The following is a 21740-nucleotide window of genomic DNA, read 5'->3' as shown; positions in this document are numbered from 1 at the left end:
CTTGTGTTACCAATTGAGGAGATACTTAACCGTGAAGTAGCAGCTCCAGTCACGAAAACTAACAGCGGTCGGAACAGTGGTATGCTGACCACATATACCTCCGTACCCACAACCAGAGACGCCTCTCGGCTGAGGATGACACAGCCATCGGTCAGTACCGTTGGACCTTTTGGGGTCTCTTCCGGCGAAGTTCAGTTTAGTTTGTGTACACATTTCGCCTTATGATGACTAGGACTCTGGACACTTTCAGTGAGGTATCTGAATGTCTTTGGAGGAATGGTATTCCGTCCTTAATCAAGACAAAAAGCCAGAGAAGATAATGATGGTGTTGGACGATGAGATCTTGAGGAAACTCAACGTTCTAATTCAAACCCAAAGATGTTTCTTAGGTTCAGGTCGAGACACTAGGCAGGCCAATTCATTTCATAAATGTTATTATCCACAAACCATTGCTAGTTTAGGACGTGGTGCATTGAAATACTGCCGGTCTGAGTGGCCGAGCGGTTCTAGGCGCTACAGTCTGGAACCGCGAGACCGCTACGGTCGCAGGTTCGAATCCTGCCTCGGGCATTGATGTGTGCGATGTCCTTTAGGTTAGTTAGGTTTAAGTAGTTCTAAGTTCTAGGGGACTGATGACCTCAGAAGTTAAGTCCCTTAGTGCTCAGAGCCATTTGAACCATTTGAACCATTGAAATGCTGATACAAACGACCATCGTCTTCTTACTGTTTCTCTACTGTAGGTGAGCCGTGACGCCATTGAGTTAGTAGACTGTTCTGTCCGGCTCCACTGGCTCAAGGATAGTATCGACTATCTCTCTTACGGACCCACTGCCAATATCTCTGAGGAAGAGTTGGTATCTGCGGGTTATGTCCTTTGCTTGCCGATATATACACGGGGTTCGCTGGCCCGAGAGGAGGCGGCACGTCGTTTGGGGATTGGCGGTAGCGTCGCGACAAGAAGTGATCACGAGATCCGAGTGGCCGAAGCCACGGACGCTGTGAAACAAAAAAGGGGTCTTGTAGTTAGATTTGGATGTTAACCGTTTCAATTCTTTGATTGTAATTGTATTTCTCAGTCATTAGTTATAATCTGAACAACCTGTTGTACAAACGTGGGCGTTGCTGTGTTTGAGCGACTGGGTCATTATTGATGAATTTTAGCTGGAGGTTGTGGTTCCGCCGAGTGAGTTCTCTTGTAATAAGTGCTCACAAAACGTTCCTTCAGAGTGGTCTTAATAACTGATAATCAGTTTAACTTTGAAGATACACACATCAAAAAAGAAAAAAAAATGCATCAGCCCGTTCCCAGAACTCCTGAAGATGGATGTTGACTGTGGATACTGTATCACAGACGCAGTCCGTTTGACTGTTCAGAGATGTCACTAAACCCGCCCAAACATGTAAACAACCATGCACGAACAGCGCTTATTAGACAGAGGGGGTCCGACAGCCGATCAGTTCCAGTCATTCCACGAGGAAGGAGGTACACGGCTCGTGTTATCTGTAGGTCAACCATGCCTATACGGTCAATACCGCTGTTAGATCGCTTCTGCGTTGTTACTTTGTGCCAGGAAGGGCTCTTAACAAGGGAAGTATCCAAGTGTCTCGCAGTGAACCAAAGCGATGTTGTTCGGACATGGAGGAGATGCAGAGAGACAGGAACTGTCGATGACATGCCTCACTCAGGCCGCCCAGAGGCTAATACTGCAGTGGGTGACCGCTACCTACGGATTATGGCTTGGAGGAACCCCCACAGCAACGCCACCATGCTGAATAATGCTTTTCGTGCAGCCACAAGACATTGTGTTACGACTCAAACTGTGCGCAGTAGGCTGCATGATGCGTAATTTCACTCCCAACGTCCATGGCGAGGTCCATCTTTGCAACCACGACACCATGCAGCGCAGTACAGATGGGCCCAACAATATGCCGATTGAACTGCTCAGGATTGGCATCACGTTCTCTCCACCGATGAGTGTCGCATATGCCTTCAACTAGACAATCGTCGGAGACGTGTTTTCAGGCACCCGGTCAGGATGAACGCCTTAGACACACTGCCCAGCGAGTGCAGCAAGGTGGAGGTTCCTTGATGTTTTGGGGTAGCCTTATGTGGGGCCGACAGCGCCGCTGGTGGTCATGGAAGGCGCCGTAACGGCTGTACGATACGTGAATGCCATCCTCCGACTGATAGTGCAACCATATCGGCAGCATATTGGCGACGCATTCGTCTTCATGGACGACAATCCGCGCTCCGATCGGCACATCTTGTGAATGACGTCCTTCAGGATAACGATGACTGGCCAGCATGTTCTCCAGACATGAACCCTATGGAACATGCCTGGGATAGATTGAAAAGGGCTGTTTAGGGACGACGTGAGCCACCATCCACTCTGAGGGATCTACGCCGAATCGCCACTGAGGACCAACAGTGCATTGATGAACTGGTGGACGGTATGCCACGACAACAATAAACATACATCAATGCAAGAGGACGTGCTACAAGGTATTAGAAGTACCGGTGTGTACAGCAATCTGGATCACCACCTCAGAAGGTCTCGCTGTATGGTGGTACAACATGCAATGTGTGGTTTTCATGAGCAATATAAAGGGCTAAAATGATGTTTGTGTTGATTGCTATTCCAATTTTATGTACAGTTTCAGGAACTCTCGGAATCAAGGTGATGCAAAACTTTTTTTGATGTGTGTATTAACAGCCAACTGTCACCACGGATTTAGTCAAAGTAAGAATGCAGAAAGTGAAGGGTTAGGATCCAGTCCCACCTTGATTGCCGATTGAAATTACGAGGTTTATTGCTTTGAAGTAAGCCTTATCATTTTCTTACTGTCTTCTAATCTGTTCAACCCTTAAGCACAGGTGGGCATTGTAACCCCGAACCATTCGACATACAGCTTTCAAATTAAAAGTTACGTCATCTGTTTGAGTAATTGAATCACTCTTGTCATCAATGGTGCTTATACACTACTGGCCATTAAAGCTGCTACACCACAAAGATGACGTGCTACAGATGCGACATTTAACCGACAGGAAGAAGATGCTGTGATATGCAAATGATTAACATTTCAGAGCATTCACACAAGGTTGGCGCCGGTGGCGATACCTACAACGTGTTGACATGAGGAAACTTTCCAACCGATTTCTCATACACAAAAAAATGGTTCAAATGGCTCTGAGCGATATGCGACTCAGAGGTCATCAGTCGCCTAGAACTTAGAACTAAATAAACCTAACTAACCTAAGGACATCACACACATCCATGCCCGAGGCAGGATTCGAACATGCGACCGTAGCGCCTAGACCGCACGGCCACTATGGCCGGCACTCATACACAAACAGCAGTTGAGCGGCGTTGCCAGGTGAAACGTTGTTGTGATGCCTCGTGTAAGGAGGAGAAATGCGTACCATCACATTTCCGACTTTGATAAAGGTCGGATTGTAGCCTATCGCGACTGCGGTTTATCGTATCGCGACATTGATGCTCGCCTTGGTCAAGATCCAATGACTGTTAGTAGAATATGGAATCGGTGGGTTGAGGAGGGTAATACGGAACGCCGTGCTGGATCCCAACAGCCTCGTATCACTAGCAGTCAGATGACAGGCATCTTATCCGCATGGCTGTAACGGATCGTGCAGCCAAGTCTCGATCCCTGAGTCAACAGATGGGGACATTTGCAAGACAACAACCATCTGCACGAACAGTTCGACGACGCTTGCATTAGCATGGACTATCAGCTCGGAGACCATGGCTGCGGTTACCCTTGACGCTGCATCACAGACAGGAGCGCCTGAGATGGTGTACTCAACGACGAACCTGGGTGCACGAATGGCAAAACGTCATATTTTCGGATGAATCCGGGTTCTGTTTACAGCATCATTATGGTCTCATCCATGTTTGATGACATCGCGGTGGACGCACATTAGAAGCGTGTATTCGTGATCGCCATACTGGCGTATCATCCGGCGTGATGGTATGGGGTGCCATTGGTTACACGTCTCAGTCACCTGTTGTTCGCACTGACGGCACTTTGAACAGTGGACGTTACATTTCAGATGTGTTACGACCCGTGGCTCTAACCTTCATTCGATCCCTGCGAAACCATATACTTCAGCAGGATAATGCATGACCGCATGTTGCAGGTCCTGTACGGCCCTTTCTGGATACAGAAAATGTTCGACTGCTGGCATGGCCAGCACATTCTCCAGATCTCTCACCAATTGAAAACGTCTGGTCAATGGTGGCCGAGCAACTGGATCGTCACAATACGCCAGTCACTACTCTTGATGAACTGTGGTATCGTGTTGAAGCTGCATGGGCAGCTGTACCTTTACACGCCATCCAAGATCTGTTTGACTCAATGCCCAGGCGTATCAAGGCCGTTATTACGGCTAGAGGTGGTTGTTCTGGGTACTGATTTCTCAGGATCTATGCACACAAACTGCGTGAGAATGTAATGACATGTCAGTTCTAGTGTAATATATTTGTCCAATGAATACCCGTTTATCATCAGCATTTCTTCTTGGTGTAGCAATTTTAAGGGCCAATAGTGTATATAATAGCTTTCATGTGTTGCGGAGGGGTATTTAATGAGAGTGACTGTGTCCAGCGCGATAGTAAACACCGCTGTTTCACCCAATAGCGAGCGGGCTGCAGGCCCGGCCTCTTGTAATCATTGTCATATTGTTTGCTGTGTGAATTCTTTTGGAAAATGTTATTCATGTTAAGATTTCATATCAAAAGTTTTTCCATTTCGTAAAAAAACAAAAGAACAAAAATTTATGGTTATATTTTGTTAAACATGTTAAACTTTGGTGGGTCCTCCCTTCCACGTCTTCCTTAAAGTACCCACGTATCAGTAGGCAGTGCACAGCTCTGTAAAATACTGTTCATGTCTTGCACATTTAGAGTTTTCTCAACCATAAAACGGCATGACACCCTTTCCAGGAAAAAACACTTCATTCTATAATATCAACTCCTCCGTACTTCACTGTTGGCACTACATGTGATGACAGTTTACGTTCTCCAAGCATTCTCAAAACCCAAACCTTTCCATTGGATTACTGCACGGTATAGTGTGATTCATCATTCCAGTCACTGTTTTCCAGCCATCCAGTGTTCAGTGGCGTCGACCTTTAGAGTAGCTCAAGTGTCGCTTAGCACTGACTATAAAAGTGCGTAGAGTCATTGCCTTGGGCGGTTGCTGATATCACTTTGGAACTCAAGAGGTGTTCCTCCCTCTGACTTCGTGCGATTTCTGACAACCCCTCTCCGAAAGGCTCGACGGTCCGTGTCCGTTGGTACGCGCATTCTGCTGATCTTGGTTTAGATGATGATGTGGCTGTTGTGGGTGCACGACAGCGAGGTCATCATCCTTGTCTTGGTTCAACTGTAGATGTCTCGAATGACCTCGGTGTCGATGGGACGTTAAACGCTAATCTCCTACTCCTCCTTCTCCTCCTCAACTGTGGAACTTCCTTCGTGTTCCCATTTCACAATCACATCACCAAGAGTGTCCGCCTACGGTAGCTGAGTGGTCAGCGCGACAGAATGTCAATCCTACGGGCCCTGGCTCGATTCTCGGTTGGGTCGGAGATTTTCTCCACTCCGGGACTGGGTATTGTGTCGTCCTAGTCATCATCATTTCGTCCTCATCGACTCGCAAGTCGCCGAAGTGGAGTCAAATCGAAAGACTTGCACCCGGCGAACGGTCTACCCGACGGGAGGCCCTAGTCACACGACACATTCTTTCATCACGAAGAGTCTACTTCGACAGCTTTAAAAGGGTTGAAATGTCCCTGATGGATTTGTTACTCAGATGACATCCTGTGAATATTCCACGTTCGAAGTCAGTGAGCTGTCCTCACCGATCTATTCTCCCGGTCATGCTCCTCCACTGACAACACTGTAATACCCGTCTTTATTTGACAAGTTAATTTCGCATTTGAGAGACAAAAAAATAAATCATTCTAATCGACATAGATTGACTTACATCTGAGAACTCTTAAGAGGAAGTCGATGTATCACGCATAGCTTCTTTTGTGTAATAGATGCATTATTGGCAGCCGCAATGACTGAATTTTCAACTCAAGTAAATTTATATGAAATACTAAATTAGCTTCAGAATTACTTCAATTTACGTAGGAAAGTCGTTCCAGAATATATTCTGATTAATGTTTAAAAGGTACATTCTGGTTTTATTTCAAGTAATACAGATTCATTATTACGTTATCCTAAGGCGTCTCACAGATCGTGCGGTTTGATTCAGAATGGATGTAGAGCAGAATCCTACTGCCACGGTCAAATTATCATCGGGAAATGCCATTGCCTTTCTACGAACTTTTTAACATCTACATATTGTAACTATCATTCATTTTTCATCTATAAAGCCGCACTTGCACACAGACTGATGCCGGGAGATTTGTGGAGATCGATTAATGATTTCTTTATAGATAACAGCTTCTGAGATTACGTGCAGCACCATTGCTGGGCGGACTTCCAGATTCTTCGGAAAGTTTTTCGAAGAATGCCAACAAACTATATAGAATCCCTACATCAAATAATGCTGTTCAAAGAAAACATTGTGCATGTATTGTACCCGCTAGACTGGACCTCGGGACATCTAGTGATTAGTTCCGTACTACTGGACACTTTGACAGTGCATGTCGGTAATAATTTTAGTACTGAATTTTCCCCAGTTCTTTTTATCTGTGGCATCAGAAGTACTCAAAATCTTTTCGTTGTTCTGAATTGGACGATGTTTGGGACACTCACTCTATTATTTATTTAGCGTATGGCTAATACAGACATACCATGAAATTTCCTTCAATCCAGCGCACTGCATCTGGAGTTGCTAGCAGGAAGTCCTCTTTGGCGCCGTGATAGGCTCGAATCCTGAATTCACTGACAATGTGGTGAACAGTCTGGTATGGAGCCCCGCAGTCACAGGCTGGATCAGGCAGCTTCTTCCACATAAAGAGAACATCCCTGCACCGGCCATGGCCGGTACGGATCCTGTTGAGAGTAGTCCAGGTCTTGCGCGGTAGCTCGAATCCATTAGGAAGTATAGCACCTGAGAAGATGTTATGCAGCTACACATCTGTCACTTCTTCCCACCGACCTTTCCATTCTTCAAGAGGTTTGAAATCCTTAGCAACCATCTCCTGGCAATGACATATCAACAAATAGCAGAAACAGTTCTTTTCAGAGCTGATTAATAAGAAACTTTGGACCAACTATCAGACTCCTTCAATTGAATATCGAAAGCATTAGCAGGGCAAAATGTGACTCACCCTATGTCAACGGCTTTGTTTTTGGTGGAGAACTTCCCTGTAGACGAGATTTGGAGGATTTAGAGCTAACGTGCTCTGCCGCAGTAACATTAGTGCGAAAGTCATACAGGCGCGGCGCGAAGCCAGCCGTGGCAGAGGACCGCCAGCGGTGAGTTGGGCGAGAGTGTCGCGGACGAGGCGGGGTGCCGCCCCAGGGGGCGGCGGTGGTGGCGGCGGCGGCGGCGTCACGCGCCGTTAGCGGTCCCCCGCGGACAGCAGGTGCAATTAAGGTGAAGTAGTGGCGCCTCCCGGAAGCGTGGCCCTCATTACACGAGGTGTAGCAGCGCCGCCCATATGCGCCGGCGACCAGTCTGGCCGCAGGCAGGTTTACTCCGCGCCCGGCGGAAGAGGGCGACGCTTAATTCTGGTGCATATGGGCGCCGGTGTGTGCGTGCGTGCGGGCGCTGCCGAGTTATGCGTCCGGGGGAGGCGGGTTGCGTGTCTGGACGCGCGCCGCAGTCGCTCGGAACCGACCCGCCCGCTGCTGGCAGCGACACCGGGAAGGTGCCGCGCCGTTTGTTACACTCCATTGTCTCCGCTCGACCAGAAGCAAAAACTGCGCCTCTGCTAGTACGCATTCTGTTGTTCTGGCGGAGATAACAACACCAGAACTTTAGAGCACGAGGTGATACGTTTTAATGGAAAGGAAAACTATACAGGGTGTATTTGCTAAAACTGCGGAAGCGATACCTGAGACGATAGGAAGCAAGAAAGATAGTACGGATACATTTCTTAAAGCGCCATTTAAATCGTGATTTGGGCGTCATAGCCACAATCAAGCGCAAGCTGAAATGTCACGAAAGTCCGACGTGCCTAAATGACACGTCATCGTCGAGATTAGACATATATTCTATCTATTCTATCGCTTGCGCCTTGTCCCGCGGTTACGCAGGGTCGGCCATGGTTAATCGGATTTGGCATGTTAATCTTAAGGGGTGGCCGGATGACCTTCCTGCCGCCACCATACTCCCCAGGACGGAAGTAGTGTACTCCAACTGTCTGCGTCTAGTGGAATCCATGAAATAGTGTGAATGTGTTCAGATGTCTGCGAGCCGTGTAACTGAGGCGGAACGTGGGGACCTGCCGGGTATTCACCTAACGGGATGTAGAAAACCGCCTAAAAACCACATCCAGGCTGGCCGGCACACCGGCTCTCGTCGTCAATCCGCCGGGCGGATTCGATCCGGGGCCAGCGCGCCTACCCGAGTCCAGGAAGCAGCGCGTTAGCGCTCTCGGCTACCCTGACGGGTCGGGATTAGACATATATCAGGTCTTATAAATCAGTGTCCTTTAATAGTATGACTGGTTTATGCACTGAAGAGCGAAAGAAACTGGTACAAATGCCTAATATCTTGTAGAGCCCCCTGAGCACGCAGAAGTGCCGCAACACGACGTGCATGGATTCGACTAATGCCTGAAGTAGTGCTGCACGTAATTGACACCATGAATCCTGCAGAGCTGTCCATTAATCCGTAAGTGAACTAGGGGTGGAGATCTCTTCTGGACAGCACGTTGCAAGACGTCCCAGATATGCTCAATAATGTTCACGTCTGGAGAGATTGGTGGCCAGCGGAAGTGTTTTAACAGAGAAGAGTGTTGCTGGAGCCACTCTGTAGTAATTCTGCACTTATTTGGTGTCGCGTTGTCCTTCTGGAATTGCCCAAATCAGTCGGAATGCATAATGGTCATAAATGGATGCAGGTGATCAGACATGATGCTTACGTCCGTGTCACCCGTCACAGTCGTATCTTGACGTATCAGGGACCCCATATCACTCCAACTGCACACGCCCCGCACCATTACAGAGCCTCCATCAACCTGCTGACATGCAGGATCCATGGATTCATGAGGTTGTCTCCATACCTGTACACGTCCATCCACTCGACACAGTCTGAAATGAGACTCGACCGACCATGCAACATGTTCCAGTCATCAACAGTCCAATGTCGCTGTTGACGGGCCCAGGCGAGGCGTAAAGGTTTGTGTCGTGTAGTCATCAACGGCACACGAGTCAGCCTTCGGCTCCGAAGACCTATATCGATGATGTTTCGTTGCATGGTTCGCTCGCTGACACTTGTGGTGGCTCAGCATTGAAATCTGCAGCAGTTTGCGGAAGAGTTGCACTTCTGTCACGTTGAGCGATTCTCTTCACTCGTTGTTGGTCCCGTTCTTGCAGGATCTGTTTACTGCCGTAGCCGTAGCGATGTCAGAGAATTGATATTTTACCGTATTCCTGATGTTCACGGTAGACTCGTGAAATGGTCGGACTGGAAAATCCCCACTTCATCACTACCTCGGAGATGCTGTATCCCATCGCTCCTTCACCGACTATAGCACCAAGTTCCAACTCACTTAAATCTTGTTAACCTGCCATTGTAGCAGCAGTAACCGATCTTACAATTGCGCCAGACACTTGCTGTCTTATATAGGCGTTGCCGACCGCAGTGCCGTATTTTGCCTGTTTACATATATCTGTATTTGAATGCGCATGCCTGCACTAGTTTCTTTGTCGCTTCAGTCTATAACCAGATACGTGTAATCTCGACGATAATATATCATTTAGGCATGTCGGCAATCTTGAAACATTTGAGTTTCAACTTCAGAATGGCTATAAAGCCGAAATCATTATTGTGCTAAATAAATGAATAGTAACTGAGAATCAAATGGCGGAAATTCCTTTTAGAAAGTTCTACATGACAGTGGTCCGCCACGAAGGAAAAATCGTAGAGGTATACTCCCTGAATTGCATTTCAGCGAAGGTACATCCACTTGAAGTAGGTGATCCCAGTACCAGCAACAGACAGGTTTCCCAACAGCGTGGGGTAAGCTAGTCGAACGTGTAGAACATTCACCACGACAGCTGCTACTGCCCATGTCACTTGAACGAACGCACGCCTTATTACCTACGGACATGCCTGAACAGTGACAGTTTTGTCGGTGGTTAATTCCACAGGCCAACACGACGTTGGGACTTCTACCATTTATCCTATTCACAGATGAGGCTATCTTTTATGAGTATCATCAAGCTTCGTCACACTCAACTGCGTGATAAGAATCCCCATTGCGTGATGGCAACGAAACAATTCAGCCACATTGTGTGGGCGGAGATTATTGGCGATCACCTCGTGGGGCTAGTGAAAGGAGTCAGTCAAGTGGTGGACTGGCTTGCCTCACATATCATTACTTCTCATCCCCTTTATCAAAATCTCTATCTTGTTTCTAACGGATGATGCATGTGTAGTACCCGTAATATGGATGATATCAGTGACTGCGTGGATTGAGCTGCTAACACGTGTCTTAATTCCCCTCTACCTCTGTAGATACTTGCGTGCCCTGTATTTTTTGTGCTGTGTGAAGATGACGGACTCTTGGGTGTACCTTTGAGGCCTCATGGAAGGAAGAGGGAAGGGCCGTTGGTGGCCAACCCCTCGGAGCTCCATAGGGAGATAACTTCTAAGAACTGGACCAGTTAGAGCAGGGCCAGTGACACTCACGCTGGCTGTCAGATGATCATTTGCTGCGTATGTAGGCTCTGTATGAAAATCACTGGCTGTGCTGTGTGCAGTCTGTGGCTGGGTGGCATTGTTGGAATTTGTTATTGTAGTGTTGGGCAGCTGGATGTTAACAGCGCGTAGCGTTGCGCAGTTGGAGGTGAGCCGCCAGCAGTGGTGGATGTGGGGAGTGAGATGGCGGAGTTTTGAGAGCGGATGATCTGGACAGAGACAGTAAACTTGTAAGACTAGATGTCATGAACTGATATATATATATATATATATATATATATATATATATATATATATATATATATATATATATAATGACTTTTGACCACTATTAAGGTAAATACATTGTTTGTTCTCTATCAAAATCTTTCATTTGCTAACTATGCCTGTCAGTAGTTAGTGCCTTCAGTAGTTAGAATCTTTTATTTAGCTGGCAGTATTGGCGCTCGCTGTATTGCAGTAGTTCGAGTAACGATGATTTTTGTGAGGTAAGAATTCATGAAAGGTGTAGGTTGTTGTTAGTCAGGTCCATTCTTTTGTAGGGATTACTGAAAGTCAGATTGCGTTGCGCTAAAAATATTGTGTGTCACTTTAGTGAATGTCTGAGTACGTTCAGTTTTGATCAGCTGTTTGAAAATCAAATATCATAAGATGTTTATCAGCACAGTAATTCATTAATTTTTCTAAGGGGACGTTTCAGAAGAACCCTTTGTTGTCCAACTCGGAGCCGGTGGGGTGCTAGCGGTTGAAATGTCACTGGCTGCAACCAAACGCAGTGGGGTCAGAAAGCCAGCCTAAAAAGGGCCTGTGTAATGAACCATGTCGCACGTCCAGCCAGTGCAAAATAATTTTTTTTTACAAGCTGGTCTCTCTGCACTGCCAAGGAAAATGTTGGTAGAATATCGTTATGTGTAACGCTTTTCCTAGAAAAAGAAGAGGGTGCCAAGGTGATCGGGAGATACATCACTTCTTTCAGTTGGATGCCGCTCCAGTTCGATTGAGAGTTTCTCTCCATCGCAAGGCGGGAAACAGCCCATTGAGCGAAATAAAAAGATATTTGAGCAGTGGAAGTACGGAGTTCGGTTTTCTGAGAGCTGTATATGCCAGAAAGTAGCCCACTGGATAGCCTATTCGTACTATCTAGGTTGGACGCTGGACCACTGTTCTAACAAGTACCTTACTGCTAATCTTTGATGGAGTCTTCTCATTGATGGGGTGTTCTGTTGCGCGGATCTGGATAAAGCTGGAGATGCAGACGCGGAATTTATGGCTTTAAAGTCGTGACGGAGGCCAGACTGACATTCAGAGGAACGGCCAGTCATATGGTGGCTGGTGACTATAGACTGGCTCGAGGCTTCGCCATCAGCAGGACTCGATCCGCCGACGCATCATCTGTGGTAAGATTATGTGGCAGTGCAGGCTAACTGGGAGGGAAAACAGTTAGACGTTTCTCGGTCGGTAGCTTCTAAACTTGATTAGATTATATGATTTAACATCTGTCCAGATTCCTGGGAGTTCATCAAGGGTTTGTTATTTGCTTGCAGATTTCATACATCTTCCAGGCACAATCGAATCAGTGACTGCCTCGCCCTTCGCTCTCCTCCCCCCCCCCCCCCCCCCCCAATCCGTGATTATGTATTTTGAGAATGACCTATTGGGACTGTGGTCATTATCACGCTATTTGTCTCTTGCAGGCTTCGTCGAATCCAGTTACGACTAATTTAAGTATTTTTAGTGTTCAATATTGGTAGTTTCCTCTCACTTGTAATTTATTGTTCGTGTTAATGTGTAATTATTGCTTTTTTGGTTATGTATATTCCTATGAGAAAGGTGAATTGGGCCAAGGCTTTTAAGTCAGTAGTTAGATAAACTCCTTTCTACTAGATTAAACCGTCAATGCTTGTTGTAAGAACCAACCCCCGAGCTCAGTTATGAGAGCCACTGTAGTCATAGCCTTCATTCCACTGGGCTATAGATTCATTTCGTGTCTGTCATCATGGGGAGCTCTCTGGCTCTCAGTTAGCCTAGCCGCTACGGCAGCCGACAAGCTTTTTAGCTCGGCTGGCATCTTACAGAGCCAGCCTCCCACAACGCCTCGTAGGCGAGCATATCTGCTCTTCCTGCTGGTGAACTTGCCTCCCCTGCTGGAAGACGTGCCTTTGCTAGTAGGAAGGTGGTATAATGGTGCTCCAAATCACTGTTCTCTCAAGCGTGATTCTAAAACACTAGTACGGACAGAACATACCCGCTTTTCTGGTGTGTTATCACGCTGGTTTCCATTTGAATGTACACTGTCAAAGACCTTTTATCTCCATCTTCAAGTTGGTGTACCTCCCTTGGAACACATTTCCGGCCTTATGCCTGTATGGCCTTCTTTGCTCCTTATCCTCTCGAGGGTCATTTACTCGTACTATATTTTATCCCCTATTAGCAAAGTCACCCAATATGCGGTATACTTATTTTCAAATTTTCTCCAGTACCCAAGAGGCTGGTATCGTCGACATTGAGATATTTCGGCAGATTGGCTTTTTTCCATCTTCAGGCGGTCCTGTTGACAGTATTCCGCTGGGTGCCATGCTTTCTGCAGTTCCCGGGAGAGGTTCTGCTGCCGAGGTGGTTGGGGAAGTGGAATGGCAGGGCTCGATCTGCCGTAGTCAGTCTGCGCTGCCGAGTTCATGCACTGCTGGACTGGAGGCGCGCTTTCCCTTGGTGTGGTCCCAGGTCTTCAGCCGGCGTGATGTGAATGGGTCATCCTGCAGACTGCCATTGTACTTTGAGCAAGCTCAAGGCAGGGTCCCAAGCTTTGCTTACTCGGAAACAGATGTTTTTACCTCCACAGAATCTTTTAAAAAAGTAATAGACAGTGTCAGCTATAAGTATGCGCAGCATCTCAAAAGGTCATAATATGAGCTACGACGCCACCAAGTATTAATACAAGCCAGTGAATTCTGTGACTGCTTTTAAAAAAAATCTACGATTATGCCCATGAACACATAACACCACCACCACAAAGGATAAAAAGTCGAGAGTTCCAAAGAAGCACATTACAACATTACACGATAAAAAATTTATACAGTTCATTACAGAAATTTAAATCAGTGTGTGAACAATAATCTCATTGAGAATGAGATTTTCACTCTGCAGCGGAGTGTGCGTTGATATGAAACTTCCTGGGAGACTGAAATTCTGTGCTGGACCGAGACTCGAACTCGGGAATGTTTGTCTTTCGCAGGAAACTGCTCTACCACCTTTTTTTTTAATCTCATTTTGTTTGTTTTCGTTCGTTGCATCTGCTCGGGGCGGATGTCGCAAGATACCCGTTTAAGTTCGTCGTTGATCCATTAACTCAGTTTTTTTTTTTATTACAGAGGGCAGCTAACCCTCTGACCGAACACGCTGAGCTACCGTGCCGGCAAACCATCTGAGCTACCCAAGCACGACTCACGCCCCGTCCTCACAGCTTTAATTCTGCCAGTGCCTCGACTCCTACCTTCCAAACTTCACAGAAGCTCTCCTACGGACCTTGCAGAACTAGCACTCCTGGAAGAAAGGATATTGCAGAGACATGGCTTATCCACAGTCTGATGGATGTTTCCAGAATGAGATTTTCACTCTGTAACGGAGTGTGCGCTGATATGAAACTTCCTGTCAGATTAAAACACAGTTTTAGTCACCCAGGCTGTGACTAAGCCACACCCGCGAACGTCCCGATTTCGAGTCTCGGTCCGGCACACAGTTTTAACCTCCGAGGAAGTTTCAATAATCTTATTGTAAGCAAAATTCAACAGATATCGCCATTCCGTCAAGTTCTCTGGATGAAACTGTACATCGATATTAATGCTGAGAAACGAATGAATGTGACAAACCAATTTGAATAGAATTTTTAAATTAACGAATAACAGCATTTTTGACAAAACTTTTAAGAATTTGAGAAAAAATGAGTGACTTGAAGCCCCAGCGCCACGTTGGGCACTTTAAATACGGAGCTGCTATTTTGATAGTAAGACCGAATATCAAGGGCAGTGTCTTATTTAAGGAAAATTTTGTGTCTACTGAATTATGGATACTTAACACTGTTTTTGACAGATTTATAGCTGTAGCACTTGCTGTTTTAAAGATTACTCAGACGCTTCTTGTGGATTTACAGTGCTGGTGTACGCTGACAAAATTTGAGGCAAAAAATATTAAAATGAGTTGCGCTGACACAGGTAGCTTAATATATCATGTAACTAAAATATAAACACTGACGCGTATAGGTGGTTGGCACTTTGGGTTAGCATCAGTATAATATTTATAACATCCCTTTCATTAATAAAAATTACCAGAGGAGATCGTGAAGTGATAGAAGGGAGAACAAAAGCATATACTCTCGAAACTCAAACTCAACGCATAAGGCGCAGAACAAAATGTGTGAAATGATCATCAGAAAAGGAATTAAGCACTGATGATTACTGAGAATATGTGTGAAATGATGTTGATAAATCTACTGTTGTGTATGATTCGATGCACGCTGCATGCTGTTTCCACTGGAAAGCAATGTAAATTCCCACTATCGGTAAAAGTCGACAAATGCTTCATTTTCGAAGATAAAAGTGAGGACAATAGCGTGCTTTCGTGCTATCGAGTGCAGTTTACTTATTTTCTTTCTCACTTGATAGTATCAGTAGTTTGTGTTGAAAGTGATGTCTAACATGCATTCTAACGCTTCTCATTGTTTTTTGATTCTTTTGTCTTGTTTCACTTGCTTTTGACGCGTTAAAACATCTACTTCTCATGGCATTGTCGGTTTTAGCTGTTATATAAGTGTTTAATACACTGAAGAGCCACAGAAATTGGTGCACCTGCCTAATATCATATAGGGCTCCCCGAGCACGCGGAAGTGCCGCAACACGACGTGGCATGGGCTCGACTAGCGTTTGAAGTAGTGCTGGAGGAAACTGACACCATGAATCCTGCAGGGCTGTCCACAGATCCGTAAGAGTATGAGGGAGTGGAGATCAATTCTAAACAGCATGTTCCAAGGCATTCCGAATATGCTCACAAGGGAACCTCCCCATCGCACCCCCCTCAGATTTAGTTATAAGTTGTCACAGTGGATAGGCCCTGAAAAACTGAACACAGATCAATCGAGAAAACAGGAAGAAGTTGTCTGGAACTATGAAAAAAGTAAGCAAAATTATACAAACTGAGTGGTCCATGCGCGAGATAGGCCACATCAAGGATTGTGTGAGCTCAGGAGCGCCGTGGTCCCGTGGTTAGCGTGAGTAGCTACGGAACGAGAAGTCCTTCGTTCAAGTCTTCCCTCGCGTGAAAAGTTTAATTTTTTTTATTTTCAGACAATTATTATCTGTCCGTCCGTCCGTCCGATGCGAGGTAACTGACGGTCTACATACGGAAAAATCTGAAAATGTTAGAAACATACGTTTTGACAGAACACAGGGAAAACTGTGCGACTGTGAAACTGTTGCATTCATTTGTTGCAGTTTATGTGACAAATTCTTACGTTTTCATCACTTTTTTGGGAGTGATTATCACTTCCACAAGAAAACTTAAATCGGGCATTCGCCAAGTGTACAAGTTAGGTGGGTCGACAACATATTCCTGTCATGTGACGCACATGCCGTCACCAGTGTCGTATAGAATATATCAGACGTGTTTTCCTGTGGAGGAATCGGTTGACCTATGACCTTGCGATCAAATGTTTTCGGTTGCCATTTGAGAGGCATTTTCATTCGTCTACTAATCGCACGGTTTTGCGGTGCGGTCGCAAAACACAGACACTAAACTTATTACAGAGAACAGAGACGTCCAAGAACGAACGGACAGATCATCACTTTGCGAAAATAAAAAATTAAATTTTCAACTAGAGGTAATACTTGAACCAAGGACTTCTCATTCCGCATCTGCTCACGCTAACCACGGGACCACGGCGCTCCTGGGCTCGCATTCTCCTTGATGTTGCCTATCTTGCGCATGGACTACTCACTTTGTATGATTTTGCTCATTTTTTTCATAATTCCACACAACTTCTTCCTGTTTTCTCGGTTGATCTGCGTTCAGTTTTTCAAGGCTTATCCACTGTGCCAACTTATAATTAAATCTGAAGGGGGTGCGATGGGGAGGTTCCCTTGTCAGTAATGTTCATATCTGGGGAGTTCGGTGGCCAGCCGAAGTATTTAAATTCAGAAGAGTGTTTCTGGAGCCACTCTTTGTCAATTCTCGACGTGAGGGGTGTTGTATTGCTCTACTGGAATTGCGCAAGTCCGTCGGAATGCACAGTGGACATGAATGGGTGCAGGTGATCAGACAGGATGCTTACATACGTCACCCATCACAGACGTATCTAGACATGTCACGAGTCCCGTGTCACTCCAACTGCACACTTCTCAACCATTTCAGAGCCTCCAACAGCTTGAGCAGTACGCTGCTGACATGCAGGGCCCATGAATTCATGAGGTTGTCTCCATACGCGAACATGTCCATTCGCTCGATGCAATTTGAAACGAGACTCGTCCGACCAGGCAAAATTTATACGGTGTGGTAACTTAATAATTACTTTCAGTTTAAATTAGTGTTCATTACATGAAGTTAACATAACATCCAGGAAAAGAGGGAAGATTAGTGTTTCCAGTCGTCAACAGTCCAATGTCGGAGCTGACGGACCCAGGCGAGGAGCAAAACATTGTAGTCATAAAGGGAACACGAGTGGGCCTTCGGTTCCGAATACCCATATCAATGATGTTTGGCTGAATGGTTCGCTCGCTGACACTTGTTAATGGCCCAGCATTGAAATCTGCAGCAATTAGCGGAAGAGTTGCACTTGTGTCACATTGAACGATTCTCTTCAGTCGTCGTTGGTCCCGTTCTTGCAGGATGTTTTTCCGGCCGCAGTGATGGAGAATCGATGTTTTATCGGATTCCTGATATTTACGGCACACTCGTGAAATGGTCGTACGAGAAAATCCTCACTTTCTCGGTACCTCGCAGATGCTGTTCCCCACATCACAAAGGTGGAATGAACGTCCATTTACAGAAGGTATTCAAAGTGATGACCATTGGTATTAATGCAGTGCTGCAATCTTCTTATCATATATTGAGTGGTATTCCTTATTACATCGGCACTTATCGAAGCACTTGCTCTGACAATTCTCTCTCGCATATCTTCAGGTGTGTTGGAACGTCTTTATAAACAATGTCTTGTACCAATCCCCACAAGAAAAAATCCAGAGGCGTCAAGTCTGGCGAACGAGCCGACCACCACACATCTCCTCCGCGTCCAATCCAACGATTTGGAAATTGTCTCTGCAACTCATTTCTAGGCATCAGCGAAAAATGTGCCTGACACCCTTAGTGTTTATACCAAATTCTGTTCCTTGTTCCCAAAGATATTTCTTCTAATAACAGACCTAATGTTTCTTGCATTAATGTGGTGTACTTCCTACCATTAAGATTTCCTTCGATGAAATAGGGGCGTATAATTCTGTCCTCCAGAATCCCACACCATACATTCACCGACCACGGTTTTTGGTGTGCAACTGGCCGCAGCCAACATGGATTTCCAGTTGCCCAATAATCCATGTTATGGTTCAAATGGCTCTGAGCTCTATGGGACTTAACATCTATGGTCATCAGTCCCCTAGAACTTAGATCTACTTAAACCTAACTAACCTAAGGACAGCACACAACACCCAGTCACCACGAGGCAGAGAAAATCCCTGACCCCGCCGGGAATCGAACCCGGGAACCCGGGCGCGTGAAGCGAGAACGCTACCGCACGACCACGAGCTGCGGACCAATGCATGTTATGCAAATTAACATTTCCATGGTTCGTGAATGTATCCTCGTCAGTAAATGAAATCAAATTTATAAATAAGTCATCCCTCTGAATGCGACGCATACAATCCGTACCAGTTAATTCTTGGTGGAGACTGATAGGGTAAGGATGACATTTATGGTGATACAGAACACGAACAACACTACTCCGGCTCATGCTGGAAAACGTTTTTGCCGGACATGTTCCCGATGCGTTAAAAATCAAATGGTTCAAATGGCTCTGAGCACTATGGGACTCAACTGCTGAGGGCATTAGTCCCCTAGAACTTAGAACTAGTTAAACCTAACTAACCTAAGGACATCACAAACATCCATGCCTGAGGCAGGATTCGAACCTGCGACCGTAGCGGTCTTGCGGTTCCAGACTGCAGCGCCTTTAACCGCACGGCCACTTCGGCCGGCCCGTTAAAGATCCAGTTGTTCTCAATTTATCACACATATATTTAAATGTACGGTGTGTATGGTGATTACGCTGAGGATATCTTTCAGCGTATAAGTGTCTAGCTCTCAGTGAATTTTGTTGGCATTCTCCGTAAATGAGAAGCATATCGACTTCCTCTTCGAAGGAATACACCATTCACATTCGCTTGACTCGACGTTACTAGTCTTACCGTTCCTATTAGTGTTGTACTGCGGAAACGTCGTATGGTGTTTGCATGTCAATGGTACGTTAGATGGATACGCCGATTGTGGCGAGTAATTACTATTTGCACGATATACTAGAGAGAATTCTAAGAGCATGCGCTTCGATAAGTGTGGAAGTGATAAGGAATACCACTCAATCCATGATAAGAAGAATGCAGCACTGCATTGATACCAATGGTCATCAATTCGATCACCTTTTGTAAATGGACGTTCACGCCACCTTTTCGACCTTCGGTGGCCTTAAAAACCTTACCGTTACACATGACTGGATTCGTCTCGATAGCCGCTATCAGAAAATAAGTACCAAACTATAGCATCCCATTAAAAAAAAAAAAAAAGTTGACATTCACATCTCTGACGCGACTCCACCTAGCAACAAAAACCAACATAATAGTATAGCCCCCGTTGTCCCATGAAACATTTGTCTCACAAACTTTTCAGCTGATATCATACTTTCGGAGTTATTCTAGGTGGCAATAGTTAGTGACTCACCCAGTAAATGCGTTGCCGACCGCAGTGCCGTATTCTGCCTGTTTACGTATCTCTGTATTTGAATACTCGGCCTGTACGAGTTGCCGGCCGCGGTGACCGAGCGGTTCTAGGCACTTCAGTCTGGAACCGCGCGACTGCTACGGTCGCAGGTTCGAATCCTGCTTCGGGCATGGATGTGTGTGATGTGCTTAGGTTATTTAGGTTTAAGTAGTTCTAAGTTCTAGGGGACTGATGACCTCAGATGTTAAGTCCCATAGTGCTCAGAGCCATTTGAACCATTTTGAGCCTATACGAGTTTCTTTGGCGCTTCAATATACATATTTCATCAGGAAAACAAAACGTTTTTGCAACCGAAATGTTTCTGAGTAAATCAAAACTAATCATAAGATGTCTTACATAAGGCTGAATTTTTCTCCAGTACAAAGTTACAGCTAGGCCGGCCCCTCTGAAAGTTTAACTAAAAACAAGCTTTCCCCTGGGGATCGTCACAATATCTTGGCGTCGCGCTCTCCTGTGTTGAACTTAGCTTCCTTTGCTGGCGGTTCTGGCACGCAGCTAGCGGGAAACCTTGGAACGCTTAGCTGCAGAAGGCGTTAGCCCCTGCCCTGGTTCTGCACACTCGGCACTTGGCAGGAACGCCGCTGCCGGAAGACTGGGGGCGCCTCGTTACTCGCGGGACAAAGCTACGGCCACGTCGCAGCCCGGCGGCGCCGTATACTGTAGCAGTAGGCCTGCGACGGCATTCCGCCGGCACCGCGCACATACCCACCGGCCAATTACAAATTGCCGCCTCCCTCCGCCATCTCTCACGACCGGTCGCGGCACAACTTCTCCCCTGTCGCCGTGCTCGCCTGCAAGGCACCGCCGGCCGCCTTGCGCCTTCAGGCGGGCGGGTCAGCCACACACGACACACGCGAATAACAAAAGTGGCGTTTCCACAGCTGCGAAGGGCGCATAGTTAACTGTTTCGTGATCTATGTACGAGGCGTGTTTTTTAAGTAAGGTCCGTTTTGGCCCGCCCGTTTGGCCGTGCGGTCTAAAGTACGGCTTTCCGGGCGGGAAGGAGCGCCTGGTCCCTGGCACGAATCCGCCAGGCGGATTTGTGTCGAGGTCCGGTGAACCGACCAGTCTGTGGATGGTTTTGAGGCGGTTTTCCATCTGCCTCGGCGAATGCTGGCTGGTTCCCCTTATTCCGCCTCAGTTACTCTATGTCGGCGATTGCTGCGCAAACAAGTTCTCCACGTATGCGTACACCACCATTACTCTACCACGCAATAACATAGAGGTTACACTTGTCTGGTGTGAGGGGTTACCTGGGGGGTCCACCGGGGGCCGAACCGCACAATAACCCTGGGTTCGGTGTGGGGCGGCGGAGGGGTGAAGTGGACTGCGGTATTCGTCTTGGGGTTGTAGACCACTGCGGCTGCAGCGGGGACAGAGCCTCTCTGTCGTTTCTAGGTCCCCGGTTAACATACAATACAATACAATGCAAGGTCCGTTTTGCTGTAGACACTAGTAGTTCGCGCGCATACCGCAACGAGCGCGTGCGTCGTGTACTGGCATACCCCGGGAACAACTGTGCTAAGTTTCAGCCTTGTAGCTAATCTGTACCGTTCTGTTCAGTGCTTTCAAAATGTTTAAGACTATCAACTCGCCCGCCGCGTGTGAGGTTCGCTCACTGATACGGTTTTTGTCAGCAAGAAACCTGCCTGCTGCAGAATTACATCGACATATTTGCGAAGTGTACGGCGACACTGTTATGAGTGAAAGCAAGGTGCCTAAGTGGGTTACGAGAATTCAAAGATGGCGGTGACAACGTCCATCATGAGGACAGCTCCAGACGCCCTTCTTTGGTTATAGACGATATGGTGGCTTCAGTTGAAGCGAGGATTCGTGAGAACAGGCGCTTCACAACAACAGGT

This window comes from Schistocerca piceifrons, chromosome 8 (genome assembly GCF_021461385.2).
Source record: "Schistocerca piceifrons isolate TAMUIC-IGC-003096 chromosome 8, iqSchPice1.1, whole genome shotgun sequence".
NCBI classification, from domain to species: domain Eukaryota; kingdom Metazoa; phylum Arthropoda; class Insecta; order Orthoptera; family Acrididae; genus Schistocerca; species Schistocerca piceifrons.
This window is presented reverse-complemented; position numbering follows the sequence as displayed.